Raw genomic sequence first — 15,710 nt, forward strand, 5'->3', positions numbered from 1 at the left:
GGCCATGCCACTTCCCCGCCCCTTCTCTTAGGCCCCACCCCCCATTCACTCCATCCCCCCACCCTCATTCACTTTCACCAGGCTGGGGTAGGGGGTTGGGGTGCAGGAGGGGGTGAGGGCTCCAGCCGGGCAATGCTTACCTCGGGCAGCTCCCAAAAGCAACTGGCACATCCCTCTGGCAGTGGCTCCTAGGCAGGTGGTGAGGCAGTGTGGGGCCAGAGAAGGTAGGAAGCCTGTTCCGCAGCATGCTGGGAGGGAGGAGGAGGAGTTTCTCAGCAGGGCCCATGGACCCCCTGGAGGTCCCAGTGGACCCCAGTTTGAGAAACATTGGTCTATCTAACCCAGTATTTTGTCTTCCAACAGTGATCAGTGCCAGATGCATCAGAAAGCATGAGCAGACCAGGGCAATTATCAAGTGATCCATCCCATTATCCAGATCCAGCATCTGACAGTCAGCGGTTTAGGGACACCCAGAGCATGGGGTTGCATCTCTAACCATCTTGGCTAATAGCCATTGATGGTTAGAGATGTAACCCCATGCTATCCTCCATAAACTTGTCTAATTCTTCTTTGAACCCAGTTATACTTTGTTACCTTCGCAACATCCCCTCTGGCAATGAGTTCCACAGGTTGGTTCAAGTGAGATGTAAGTTGATAGTCAGTGATGGGATACACATTTCAGACTAGAAACAATCCTAACATGAGTGACATACGAGTAACAATCATGTTAGTGTGTAGTATTTATGGTGTTTTCTCAGTAATGCTTTCACCTAAAGAATAAATGTGCTTGCTTAGAAAGAGCTGTGTGGTAACTTGTAACTGCAGGCAATTACACTGTTCATAACCTTCAGCAAGAAAGCAAAGCATAGCCACTGGCCTGTTTAGGCAGTCTGACTTAGTAGGAATATCAGTGTAGGCAAGGAAATATGCAGCTTGGAAAAACCCAGTCATGAGAGAGAGAGACACGGGTCTTTGTGCAAAAGAGGTGATGGCTGGGAGCCAGGAACCTTTAAGTGGGTGCCCTTGAGGGACCATGGAGGGGGAATACAGGTATACTTGCCAGATCTGAAGCTGTGACAGCAGGCAATACTCCAACTGCCTTACTTCCGTGTGTGTGTGTGGGGGGGGGGGGGTTGCTAGCATAGAAAGTGCAGGTTTAGGCTTAGTCTGCAAAGATATATCTTATCAGTAAGAATGGCTTTTCATTATTAGACGAAAGGTGGTTGCTTTGCAGGTCTCTCCTCTGTTCTAGATGAAGACATGGACATAAAATGTATCACCAAAATTGCATTGTGTAATATAGTATACAACATGTCTGATCACCCTCATTTCTTTTTACCTTGATAATAGCATCGATTTTTGATTTCAAAGGGCAAATCTATTCTAGTCACACACAGTTTCAGCCCATTGCTAACTATGTTTATTGGAGGGCATTAAGTAGACAAGGCAATCTCTATACACAAACATTTGAAGCTAGTGTTGATGGAGTTCATAAAATTATTCCTAGTTTAATATTTTAGCATTTGAACTGTAAAAATCATATCAGCATCTGTTATTGATCTGTTTGTATATTGCAAAATCAATTCTCAAAAGTTCAGTAGGCGTTACTAAAAACTGGAAGCATTTTCTACAAACTCATTCCTAACATGTGTATTGTTCAGCCTGCTATGTGGCATTGTCTCACATTTTATTTTAAAGTAGAGTAATGTCAGCTCAGAGAAAGTTGCAGCTAACATACTGGGCCTGATTTTGCACTCAGATGGACCAATGCAACTCCACTGACTGCAATGGAGTTGCCCTTAATTTACACTAGTGTCTGGGAGAACAGAATCAGACCTACTGATTGTAGATTACCCCAGCCAGATGCAATCTCAAGAAGATGTAAGGCCTGATTCTCCACTACTTGCCCAGCCATTTACCACTTGGCAATGATAGAAATGACTAGAAATGAGGTAAGCGGGGCAGCTCTATATATTTTGCCGCCCCAAGCACAGCAGTCAGGTGGCTTTCGGCAGCATGCCTGCAGGAGGTCCGCTGGTAACGCGGATTTGGCGGCATGCCTGCGGGAGGTCCGCCGGTCCCGTGCCTTCGGAATACCCACCGCCGAATTGCCGCCGAAACTGTGAGACCGCCGGACCTCCCGCAGGCATGCCACCGAAGGCAGCCTGATTTCCGCCCTCACAGCGACCGGCAGGCCTCCCCCCACGGCTTGCCGCCCCAGGCACTGCTTGGTGCGCTGGTGCCTGGAGACGCCCCTGGAGGTAAGGAAGGGCAGAATCAGGCCTTCCGCCGGTCAGTCAAAGGTACCCGGGAACTGGAAGATACTCTAAAATCCATATTTTTTTAATATAAATTGAAAATAGATTGTATGTATCTTCTTTATTTCTGCCATATGGGCCCAGTTCAAAAATGGGAACAGAACCGCGTGCTGCCAAGAGCAATGTCTACATTGCTCCAAGTTTTTTTTTTTTTTTTTTTTTCAGACTACACCCTTTTTTTTTTTTCATGAAAAACTTCAGGAGAGATTTAGGTGGGATGTTCCCCTGGATGTACCCTTTATTTGGCTAGCACACTGTACTTTATCCTTCTGTACTTCCCCCCTTCTGTCCTCCTTCATGGAAGTCAATTTTCACTAAAATTAGACATCCATACAATGCTTCATTGGTGTGTTATATTCCTTTTTACTCACATCCATTTGCTGACTAACTTGGAGCTGAAAGCTAAGTTTACTCCACTCTATGTCACAATTTTGCCCCTTGTTAAAATTAAGCCACAGTGGATCGATTTAAAATAAAACATATTTCTTCTTGGTGTTGTTTTCTTATCAGTGGCAAGATGAACAGTGCATGATAGAATGGCAGTGTAGACTGTATTCCGCTTAACACCATTTAGTATTTGTTAATAAATGATACTTAATACAGCCTTTTTAGCCAAAGATTCCAAGGCACTTTACAAACATTGGATCCCACTGTGCAATTATTATGCAGTCAAAACTTCCATTTACTTAAATGAACTAGGGAAATGCAACCTAGATGGAGCTACTATAAGGTGGGTGCAAAACTGGTTGGAAAACCATTCCTAGAGAGTAGTTATCACTGGATCACAGTCATGCTGTCATGAGTCCTGCACTTAGGAAGGAAGAATCCCATGCACCGCTACAGGCTGGAGACTGGCTAAGCAGCAGATCTGCAGAAAAGGACCTGGGGCTTACAGTGGACGAGAAGCTGGATATGAGTCAGCAGTGTGCCCTTGTTGCCAAGAAGGCCAACAGCATATTGGGCTGTATTAGTAGGAGTATTGCCAGCAGATCAAGGGAAGTGATTATTCTCCTCTATTCAGCACTGGTGAGGCCACACCTGGAGTAATGCGTCCAGTTTTGGTCCCCCACTACAGAAGGGATGTGGACAAATTAGAGAGAGTCCAGCGGAGTGCAACGAAAATGATTACGGGGCTGGGACACATGACTTACGAGGAGAGGCTGAGAGAACTGGGGTTATTTAGTCTGAGTAAGAGAAGAGTGAGGGGGGATTTGATAGCAGCCTTCAAGTAACTGAAGGGGGGTTCCAAAGTGGATGGAGCTCGGCTATTCTCAATGGTGGCAGATGACAGAACAAGAAGCAATGGTCTCAAGCTGCAGTGGGGGAGGTCTAGGTTGGATACACTATTTCACTAGGAGGTTGGTGAAGCACTGGAATGGGTTACCTAGGGAGGTGGTGGAATCTCCATCCTTAGAAGTTTTTAAGGTCCGGCTTGACAAAGCCCTGGCTGGGATGATTTAGTTGGTGTTGGTCCTGCTTTGAGAAGGGGATTGGACTAGATGACCTCCTGAGGTCTCTTCCAACCCTAATATTCTATTATTCTATGCTGGAAGGGCATAATGAGTGGGGTCCCGCAGGGATCAATTCTGGGTCTGTTTCGGTTCAATATCTTCATCAGTGATTTTGATAATGGCATAGAGAGTACACTTATAAAGTTTGTGAGCGATACCAAGGTGGGAGGGATTGCAAATGCTTGGAAGATAGGATTAAAATTCAAAATGATCTGGACAAACTGGAGAAATGGTCTGAAGTAAATAGGATGAAATTCAATAAGGACAAATGCAAAGTACTCCACTTAGGAAGGCGCAATCAGTTGCACATATACAAAATGGGAAATGACTGCGTAGGAAGGAGTACTGTGGAAAGGGATCTGTGGATCATAGTGGACCACAGGCTAAATGTGAGTCAATAATGTAACGCTGTTGCAAAAAAAGCGAACATCATTCTGGGATGTATTAGCAGAAGTGTTGTAAGCAAGACACAAGAAGTAATTCTTCCGCTCTACTCAGGCCTCAACTGGAGTATTGTGTCCAGTTCTGGGCGCCATGTTTCTGTAAAGATGTGGACAAATTGGAGAAAGTCCAGAAAAGAGCAACAAAAATAATTAAAAGGTCTAGAAAACATGACCATATGAGGAAAGATTGAAAAAACTGGGTTTGTTTAGTTTGGAAAGGAGAAGACTGAGCGGGAACATGATAACAGTTTTCAAGTATGTAAAAGGTTGCTTCAAGGAGGAGGGGAAAAAATTGTTTTTCTTAACCTACTAGGATAGGACAAGAAGCAATGGGCTTAAATTGCAGCAAGGGAGGTTTAAGTTGGACATTAGGAAAATCTTCCTAACTGTCAGGTGGGTTGAGCACTGGAATAAATTGCTTAGGGAGGTTGTGGAATCTCCATCATTGGTGACTTTTAAGAGCAGGTTAGACAAACATCTGCCAGGAATGGTCTAGATAATTAGTCCTGCCACGACTGGACTAGATGACCTCTCAAGGTCACTTGCAGTTCTATGATTCTATGAAAGTTTTGTCAGCATTAGGGCCAGGAATTGGATCACTTAGACCACAAGTGAAATTTTTAGCCTTTAAAAATTGCACAGAAAATCTACTAACAGGTCAGGGTGCAGAGTGAAGAATACCTCGTCCAAATGAAACTATACGGGAATCTGGTGAGAAAATGTAATTGTTCAATTGGAATTTGGTCTGGACACCAGAGCTATCATTTCTATTATCACCCAAAGTCCATGGAATTTTTAAAGACCTCAGGTAGTCAAGACCTCAGTTTTATAGCTTACCCACCAGCAGCAGTGCCCCCTTGTACCTTAATGCATCTTCTGAATCACCAATCCTACCTTACTATCTATAGCCCCAATGTAGCCCAGTCCTGCTCAGTTTATGAAATCCACAAAGATCACAGCTGATTTAAGGGTTGATTTATTTCCCTTGTATCACTCTATTGAAATCACATCTTATTGATGTTCACCTTTCTTAATTCCTGTAAAACTACTGTACATTGATAAAAAGGAATCTTGCCAATTATAAAAATAAATGTAAAATACATGAAAGTAATGCAACCTCAAAAACCAATAAGTATATCAAAAATGGTAGCATTCAGCTAGTGTTTTTAAGTAGATCTTTGGGTCTACAAGAATTAAAGAAAATAGTGGTCCAGATCCTCCGCTGGTGTAAATCAATGTAGCTTCATTCAACTCAGTGGAGCTACCATGATTTGTACCAGCTGAGGTTCTGGCAGAACATATTTTTGTACAGCATACTCTTAAATGTTGACGACTCCTTTAGAACAATTGAACTATGTAGTTGAGGAAATTCTCTTACTGGTAGAGGAAATAAACAAATTGTCCTCTGTATTCAAAAATACATTATATTCAAATAGCTGTTCTACTGCAAGCCTATTTTCTTTGTGAATAAATTATAAACATGTTTTTCTCTTCTTGCCTTGTTTTAGAAAAACAATCAATGCAAACATTGAGTTAATACAAATAAATGCAAATATATTCCAACAGGAAAGATCACAGAATGTATTAAATACATATGCAAATATTTCAGCACTAATGCAAACAGAGCCAACCTACATTGCAAAATACCACTCTTTAACCAATAAAATGCACAATCAGTGTACACCAGCGTGTGTCTTTGAGAAGTACTTTAAGGAATAATTTATTACAAAAGGACACAAATCATGGTTTCATCCCCATGACATCTGCCTCTTGTTACTGAATAATTTATGAATTCAGAAGTTACGCTATGTCACCTTCCAACACAAAAAGAGATGTACAAAGACATGTGCAGTGTGATGGTCAAAGTGTCCCATGTTAATCATCTGAATCCCACAAATGCCAACTTCACCTATGCCTTAAAGTAGTCTCAGAGAAGTGCTGTGTCTCTCCCTGCTTGCCAGTTTTAGGTCTCTGACAGAGCTAGTTAGAAAGAGCTCAACAAGTTCTGTGGTTTTTTATTTTTATTTTTTTTTTTTTGAAAGAAAAAAAAAGTAGTTTGTTTTATGTTTTTATTCCCAATAAGCTCTAATCTCTCACAGCTTGTTTCAGTATATTTATAATGCCATTTCATCCTATGAGTGGGTCAGGGGACAAACATATACTGCATAGCAGATATGGAGTGAAAAAATCAAGTTGAATTTGCCAATAGGGATGTGGTGCATAATTGCACCAGAACTCTAGGAGTCTAGACTATAATGGGCCTCTTGCTCCTTCACAGACATGTAAGTGGGGATATTCATATAATCAGCCCAGGATTAACTCCATTTTAATTTTTGCTTTATCATTCACTTTTAATAACTTCCATCCACACATTTTCCAGAATGTGAATGACTGAAAATACGTTTGGGAGCAATGGCTATGGCAGAGGATGACTGATGCAACTGTCCTGCCCGGACAAAGATTTGGCTGCATCAACCATTAGTTCAGGTATGTGTCTGAGGCAGCCATCCTCAGTTATTAGACAGGGAGTGCAATGACTCCCATCCCTTCCCCAACACTGGGGTTAATGTCACAGCAGCAAGGGAATGAGTGACATGCCTTTCTCCTTTTACTCGTCCACGAGTGCCGTGTTGGCCACTCGATCAAATCAAACAATCATCAATATGCCTCAATCTTGTACCCAGTAATTTGCTTTCCTGGATCAACACCACACTCATAAATAAAATAATCAATACTGAACATTTCTATAACACTGCTCATGTAAGGATCTCAGAGCACTTTACAAACAGCTGTCTCATACAATACACGCTAGGGTGCTATAAACAGCCCACTTCCAGAAAGAAAGTTAAGTGATTTGGCAAGTTTAAAATGGGGTTGAGAGGAAGGCAGTAGCAGGAATAGATGCCAAATTTCAAAACTCTCATTCCTGTTCACTATCCACTAGACCATGTTACATTAACTCATGTTCCAAAGTGGGTATCAGCCTTTTACCCATGGAGATCAGCTACAATACACAATTTCATATGTTCTAATATTTTTTGATCTTCTAAGTGTGTAGCAGACTCACTCTAAACCAATATCACCGTTTCTAAAATGCTTACTTCGTGTATTTTGTTGGTGAATAGGTATTTATCCACACAAGGGAAATGCATTTATAAAATATTTAGATTATTTTCCAAAAATCACCCAATGGAAATGTTTATGTAGCTGTGCACATGCAAGAAGAGTGAACTAAATGGGTCACATCTTTGCACTGGAGTGAGACATTAGCACAATTTCTACATTCAAGAAAAGGTTATGCTTAGAAGATGAGAGTAAAGTCCTGAGGCACAAATATGGCGGGGAGGGGGGGACGGACAGACAGATAGCTCAGTGGTTTGAGCATTGGCCTCCTAAACCCAGGGTTGAGAGTTCAATCCTTGAGGGGGACATTTAGGGATCTGGGGCAAAATCAGTACTTGGTCCTGCTAGTGAAGGCAGGGGACTGAACTCAACTCAACTCAATGACTTTTCAAGGTCCCTTCCAGTTCTCTGAGATAGGTATATCTCGATATATTCACTATTTTCTTAACTTTACTGTAAAAAACAAAACAAACCCTTATTTGATGCCACATTATAACAATATTTTAAGACCTACTCTTTCAAACATCTCCTGATGGGTATCTGCACTCATACTTCACCAGCTGTTTACAGATTGCACTGTGACAATGTAGGCTGTCGGCTGACTGAAGCCTCTTAAGGCAGAGATCAGAATTGGTTCCAGAGTCTCAGTCAATGGGCTAACAGTGGTGAAAAACTGTTGTCTCTCCATGATGTTCAGTATGCAGCTCTTGTGCAAAAAGCACAGCAAAAAGCATAAATGCCCAACAACATAGTTGGCACTCAACAAATAATAAATACTAGAACGCAAAATGTACTTCCTACTGTTGATATCACATTCAGCCCATTCTTCCCAACTTAAAAAATAACAATCGTCTTTCTTCTAATAAGATTATATTTTTAATGTAACCACTTGTCCATCTGTATCACCTTTGCCTCTACTCATTTTATTCCTTTTATTCTTGAATTTAGGCACATTCAGTTGGCTTTATTTTTTTCTGAATTTTAAGTGAGCTTTCAAAAACAAATGTTGATTTTTTTTTACATATATAATGTCATATTGCAGCATCTCTACCACCTCTTGACAGGAGGTATGTGGTGGTATTTTATAAATAAAATGATCATAATTGGACCAACATCATGAGGTCTTTGGACCAAATTATTATTCAGACAAAATCATTGAAACCAATGGGAATTTGAGTGAGGACTGAGTAAAAACTAACAATGGGATCATTCTCCTGCCTCTCTGGTACACAAATGGAGGGTCCTCTCTGCACATAGGTCCTTCCACTTTTACATTCAAGAAGGCGGGTCAGCCACCATTGCAGTTTGCCTCCTCCTCTGGATTCCTGCTGGTCCAAAATCTGTGGCCAGGAGTGGGTAGGAAAGTGTGAGCTAGGTAGATGCACATTTTGGGGGTGAATTCCACTGTCTGGAGTAAGAATAGATAATCTTTTCAGCAGAGCCTCAGCATCCCAGAGATATCCCCTCTGCAAGAGACCAGCTGGTGGGGGAGCCTCTAGAGCTACAACTCATGTGGAGGTACAAAAGAAGAAGTTACCTACCTGTAACTTGAGGTTCTTCAAGGTGTGGTCCCTATCTGTATTCTACTGCGAGTTACACATGCGCACCATGCACCCGGAGCTGGAGAATTTGAAACTAGTGTCTATTTGTCTGCGTTGCACATGTACCCTGGTTCACCTTGTGTCTCGGACTCAGGTGATAAAGGGCACAGAGCACTGGCCAACTCTCCAGTTCCTTCTCTACCTCGAATCAGAGAGGATTCAATGTAGAAGGGACGGAGGGCAGGTAGTGGAATACAGAAAGGGACCACACATCTCAAAAATACTCCAGTTACATGTAAGTAACTTCCTCTTCTTATTCTTCTTTGAGTGATGGTCCCTATTGTATTCCACTGTGGGTGATTGACAAGTAGTACCTTAGTGGGAGAAGGTGAGAGGACATGGACAGTAGGGTTGAGCAGAAAACTGACATCTCGAAGGAGACATCAACAGCCAAGTCCTATATCAGAGCAAAATGTCTTGCAAACATATGAATGGAGCTCCATGTGGCTGCTTTACAGATGTCCAGAAGGGGGACCTCCTGAAAAGATGTCATAGTTGTGTGTGATCTAGTGGAATGAGCTTGTACTCCCTTGTGCAGGGAAGGCTGAAGAGCCGACAGAGTAGAATTCAGCCAGATATCCATTTGGAGAATCTCTGGGTGGAGATGGTGTGCCCTCTGACTCTTTCTCTTGTATAGTGACAAACAGCCTCAGGGATTTCCTGATTGATTTTGTTCTCAGCAGGTAAAAGGCCAAGGCTTGTTGAATGTTGAGGGAGGGTACTTTTTGTTCTTCAGTGTGTGGTTTTGGGAAGAATACAGGTACGTGAATGGATTCATTAAGGTGAAATTCCAAAACTACTTTAGGAATAAATTTTGGATGTAGATGCAGAAAATCTTTATCTATATAGAATACAGCGTAACGAGGGTCTGCCATCATGGCTCCCAGATCACCAACCCTTCTCACGGACGTGATAGCTACAAGAAAGACAACTTTCATGGAGGGACATGGAGCAAAGGGGGGGGTGTCTCTTAGTGCTGAAAAAATGAGATTCAAGTCCCATTAGGTTGGAATCTTCTGAGTAAGTGGGAAAGTCCTTATTAAGCCTCTACAGAATCTATTGGTTAGTGGGTGTGAAGAAACTGAGTAGCCCTGATTAGGTGGGAAGTATGTACCATCGCCACTAAGTACACTCGTAAAGAGCTGATGGATAGACCTGGTGTCTTTAAACATAGGATTAGTCTAAGATGAGCGGAATATCTTCAGCCTCTGGTACGATGCCTCCTTGCTGTGTCCAAGATGAGAAACCTTTCCATTTAGCTAGGTACAATTTCCTAGTGGAGTCCTTTCTGTTATTAGAGAGGATGTCTCGTATGGCTGAGGAGCACAAATGTTCTAGGGATGATGCCCCTCCAAGTAACACGTGGAGCGGTTATGGATTGGGGTGTTTGAACTTGCTTTTTCAGTGTGTCATGAGCTCAGGGAACATCAGGAAGGTAATTGGTGAGTGGGATTATATGCACAAGAGATTGGGGAACCAGAACTGTTTAGGCCAGAAAGGGGCAATCAAGATGACCCTTTCTCTGTCTTGTCGGATCTTGTATAGGACTTGTGCCAGAAGCAGCAGTGGAGGGAAGCCATAATTGAACTGATCTGACCAGGAAAGAAGCAGAGCATTGCTCTGGAAGCAATGACCTAGAGCTCATCTGGAGCAATATGTGGTGTGTTTGTTGTTTGTTTGAGAAGCGAATAAATCTCTGGTTGGGATTTCCCATAGAATGAAAATGTTGTGCAGTACAATGTCATGAAGTTCCCCTTGAGGTCAATTGCAAAGTGTCTTCTGAAGGAGTCTGTGAACACATTGAACTTTCCTGAAAGCTAGGCTGCTGATAGGGTGATGTGATTGTTGATACACCAATGCCAGAGGTTGACTGCTTCTGCACGCAGGGAGACCAATATCACTCCCCCTTGCTCATTGATAGTGTTGTCTGACAGTATAAGGATATGGGGAGAGAGGATGAATGGAAAAAAGGATTCACGCCCTCCGTACTGCTCATAGTTCCAGGATACTGATGTGTATCCTGGATTCTCAAGGTGTCCATGGCCCTTGAGCTGTGTAGTGGTTCATATGTACTCCCCAACCTAGCAGGGATGCAGCTATAATGATGGTTCTGTCCGGAAAGGAGCGGAAAAAGGAGACCCCCAAACATGTGTGATGTGGATTTGTCCACCATAGGAGGGAGGACAGTACCTTGATCGGGACTGTCACCATGAGGTTCATGGAACAGTAGCTTGGGGAGTATACCGACTGTAGCCAAGCTTGAAGGCACTGAAGGTGGACTCTTGTGAATGGGGTGATGTAAGTGCATGAGACCATGTGGTTGACTAGGGACAGACATGTTTTGACTAGTACATGAGGATTGCTAGTGATGAGAGCTATGATATCACTCATGGTCTGAACCTGTGTGTCAGCAGATATGCCCTTGTGGAGGCAGAATTTAAGGTTGCCCCAATACAGTCTAGAGCAGTGGTTTTCAAACTTTTTTTCTGGCGACCCAGTTGAAGAAAATTGTTGATGCCCACGACCCAACGGGCATGCAATTCCTAGAAGCAGGATGTGAATTTTTCAAAAGAAGTAAATTAGTATTTTAAAAGGCACAAATCAACCTGGCAACTTGGAAAGTAATGTTCCTATAGGCTCTGAATCCAAAACTAAAGCAACCCTGGAGTTTCCAAAATCGAAATCCAAAGTTCCTTAAATGGATCTATACGTAATATTTGGATTGCTTGCTAAAAGACTAACACCAATTTTCTTCTGTTTTCATTTTTAATTGTCATAATTACTATGAAGTTGTGTAGGAAAGCACAGTAGATTTTGACAAGGTTATCATACTTCATATTTGCTTTAAGGCCAACGTAGCATTTTTGAGCTCAGGAGTCATTTTATCACTTTCGTTGAATAAAGAGGGTGACAAGGGGTAGGAAAGATACTTAAGGGCTCATGCAGCATGTGATGAGGAGTCTGACATAGCCTTTTTATATGAATTATCAACCAAATTAGCTGTGAACTAGTTAAGAAAAAGAGTGGTAATAGTGGGAAAGCTAGTCCTGTTAGAAATATTGGGGGCCACGTTTGGGTAAGAGAGAAATGTTGTTTAAAACTTTGGAACTGATTTTACCCTTGAAGAATGGGCAAAGATCATAATCCACAAATGTATTGAGATGTGCACCACTGTTGGTTTAGACAGCTACAGAGGACCACACATGAACATGGATGGCCACTGATTTGAAATTGCTGCCTAGATGCTGGCCTTAGCATGTTTCTCAGTTGGGGTCTGCCCTAAAACCCCTTAAGGGGGTTGAATAGGTAGGTGAGGCATGCACATAAGGAAAAGGCAGGTGCGAGCATTATCCTAACCTGGAGATCTTCACAGGTGTGAGGATGAATGTTAGAGAAGAGCAGCTATCCTCCAGCTAACCTAGTTGCCTCCTAACCTCCCTGAAACAAAAGATTCTTTCATGTGTGCAAGGAGCTTCTTCAAAGTGTGTGAAGAGATAAGCTCATTTCCTTTTCCCTCCAACAATATCTGGGCCAGATCATCAGGTTTTACTCCGTGACTCAACAGTCCATCACTATTAAGCAAAACACTTAGGTATGTGCTTAACTCCCACTGAAATAAGTGAGACGTTACCATACACCTAAAGTTAAGCATATGCTTAAGTGCTTTGCTGAACAGTGATATACTTAAGCAAGTGCTTAGGTGCTTTGCTGAATGGGGGGCCTTAATTCCCTCCATTTGAAAAAAACTGAGAATGACATGGTATCTCAGTTGATACCCTGGAGAATCTCTAGGCAATGGTTAATGCAGATTCCCCAACTCCAGCCTCTTGAAGCTATAACCCGAGGAAAGGGTCATTACCTTCTGTAGCAGGTAATAGACAGACAAAAATCAAAGGCCTGAACTGTATAAAGAAATGGCTGATCTGCCCAGTCAGGGTTCTGAATCTGAGACAGAATCTGAATTTGTAACCAGGAGGAAAACCCAGCTCTGGGTTTTGAAGGACTAAAACCTACCAGAGCCCTAGGCTGGGCCAGGGAATTTGCATTAACTTTTTCTTAGGGGTTCCCCAGGAAATCCAGTTAACATTCATTGTCCTAATAGTCCATACATGTCTGGCACATTTTCAGTATAGACTTTTGAACTCCCAGGTCTTACATCTTTCACATCTGCCCCCAAGAGCAGTTACCCTTCACAATAATATATAAGCTTAATACATTAAGGTCTTTCAAGGATATTGCAGGAAATTACCATCTCTCTCACAAATGGGCCTAAATTGTCACTGCACAATAATGGACTTTAGGGATATAATTGCCTGTTATAAAAAAGTGAAAGCTGCCATTCTTCATTTTGCACACTCACATTTTCTCAGAGCACCTGGCCAAAAATCTGCATAACCCTCATGTCACACAAAGTTATTTTCTGAGAGCAAAAGCCATGCAAATTTATGTACCGTAATGTTCACAGGCTGCCTTAAAGGCCACAACATTTCAGGACACACTTTGATTTTTAAGAACAGATTGCACCAGCTCAAAACAAGCAGCTTGATCTAACAAATTGAAAACGATTTTTAACCCTGAAGAAGGAGCTAGGGGACTGTAAATATTAGCTCAAATTTTAGAAGGGATGAAAGTTAAAAATTTTTAGACCACTAGCTTATAGCTATCAAACATCATGACTGGCCTTTTAACTACCTTGCCGGGGTGTGTGGGGGGGAAATCTATGGCAAGCTATAAGCTTTTCATTTTTCTTTCTCTGGCTCTCCCTCTTTCTCTCACTGAAAATAGACTTATTTTTGACCCTTGGGTTCTAACATTGACAGTAACTTCAGTTTAGTCGATATTTATCTGTCCGATAAAAAGACCTTCAACAGATGTCAATATCTGTTTTCTTCTATTGCAAAATGCAAAAGAAGTGCAGCAATTGTGACATAGTATATTATCTTCATTGCTATATACAATGCTATATTTAAAAAAAATCACTTTATTGTAAGCTTAAACTGAACTAAATTACATACTGTAAAATTAAACGTTTCTCAGGATTTGCAAGGATATTCTGTACTGTACCTTCCAATGTGAGTTTATTTTAAGAATAAGATCTTTCTATACATTTCTAACCTTGGTGTACAGTTTTCTCTCTGGAGAAAAGCCTTTGTATTTAACACACAAAAAACCCATTTTCTACAAAAATCAGTCACTGTAAGACGTGTGTGTGTGTGCGGGTGAATCCATTTTTTCTTTATCTGAAGGACAGTGTCTCTGGAAATTATCAGTAATTCCAAGTATTCACACAATCACTGTTAAAAGTGACATTATCAGTGACATGCCATTGACAAGAAGAATTGCAAAGCTGAAAGAAGACAAAGTAATTTGCAAAAGTACAGTAGGGCCATCACACTGATGCCAAAATAGTTTTAGGTGATGGAAATTATATGTATGTTTATATATTAAGCACTTTGAAGCTATGTTTAATCAGCTGGTTATGTCATGATTTAGTCTGACTTCTGTTTTAAAATATATTGGTGTCAGTGACATCTACAGATCAAAAATAAAATGTCCAGATTACAGCTATATGATTTGTTTCTGAGGACTTGTCCTTGTTCATCATTAATTTACAAAATAATAAATGATGATAATATAAAAAATCCAGGTCTTAAATGAGGAAAAAGAAACAGATCCATCCAGGGGTTCATTAAAAACTATACAGCTTGAGTGCACATTTTGTGAAAATCTTAATAAAATTGTTCCATTAGGGATTACAGTATTTTATTTAGTAGCCATAGTCAATAGTCTATTATATTTACCTTTAGTTCAAGATGGAAATTGTGAATCCTTTAGCATTCAGATATAAGTTAGCTCCTGATGTCTGTCTGTTCTAGAAAAGTGCATCTGAGTTAAAAACCTTTACTCTGGGGTTTCTTTAGAATAATTCAACTCAGGTAAGTCTCCGCACAGCTATGGGAAAAATATTTAAGTATTCAGACACTGGCACCTGAACAGAATATCCAAATCCCACCAGCATTTGGGCATTTTCATAACTTTGTCCTGACCTGAGCATCCAAATGCAGGATTAGGCAACCTATTCCAACAGATGTAGTAAGAATATGACCATTAATTCATTTAAACCATTCATATTTAAGGTGCCTCCAGCTCTCCATGAGGTTGGTTTAAAAATTCAATATTTTAAAGCACATAAGTGAAACATTAGACAACTGTTAGCAGTTGATTCACCTACTAGCATCAGCTTAGAAGCTGAAGTGCATTTCAAATATGCAGTACCTGGGTTGTTTAAATTAGAAATACAGATTTCAGGCTCAGTCCTCAGGTGCAGTGCAGCATGCACCAAGGCTAGAAGATAAAGAGGGTATAATGCCAATTCTATGACTCTCACAATCCTAACGCTGCAGGGATGGCCCCTGGTGTAATTTAGAGTATCTATAGTATCATCCTCTCTCCACCCAACTAAGCATACCACTCCTCATCCCCTACACCTAAGTGGGGGCAGAGTGATTAGTGTAAAGATTCCCTCAACATGGGGGAATCATTAACAGTGTATTTACAGATGGGATTTATCCCATAGCAATTAACTAACTCGTCCTCAGAAAAGGAATTCTAGTGTGCTTTGGAGGTAGTTAGGGCTTACAAGTTTATCAAAGCAATTGAAGGCAGTTTGGATGTTAGGAGCAGCACTGGTGTAAATTTGAACAGAGCTGCTTT

The sequence above is a fragment of the Terrapene carolina genome, unplaced genomic scaffold (genome assembly GCF_002925995.2).
Source record: "Terrapene carolina triunguis isolate 2854851 unplaced genomic scaffold, T_m_triunguis-2.0 Scaffold62, whole genome shotgun sequence".
Classification (NCBI taxonomy): Eukaryota; Metazoa; Chordata; order Testudines; family Emydidae; genus Terrapene; species Terrapene triunguis.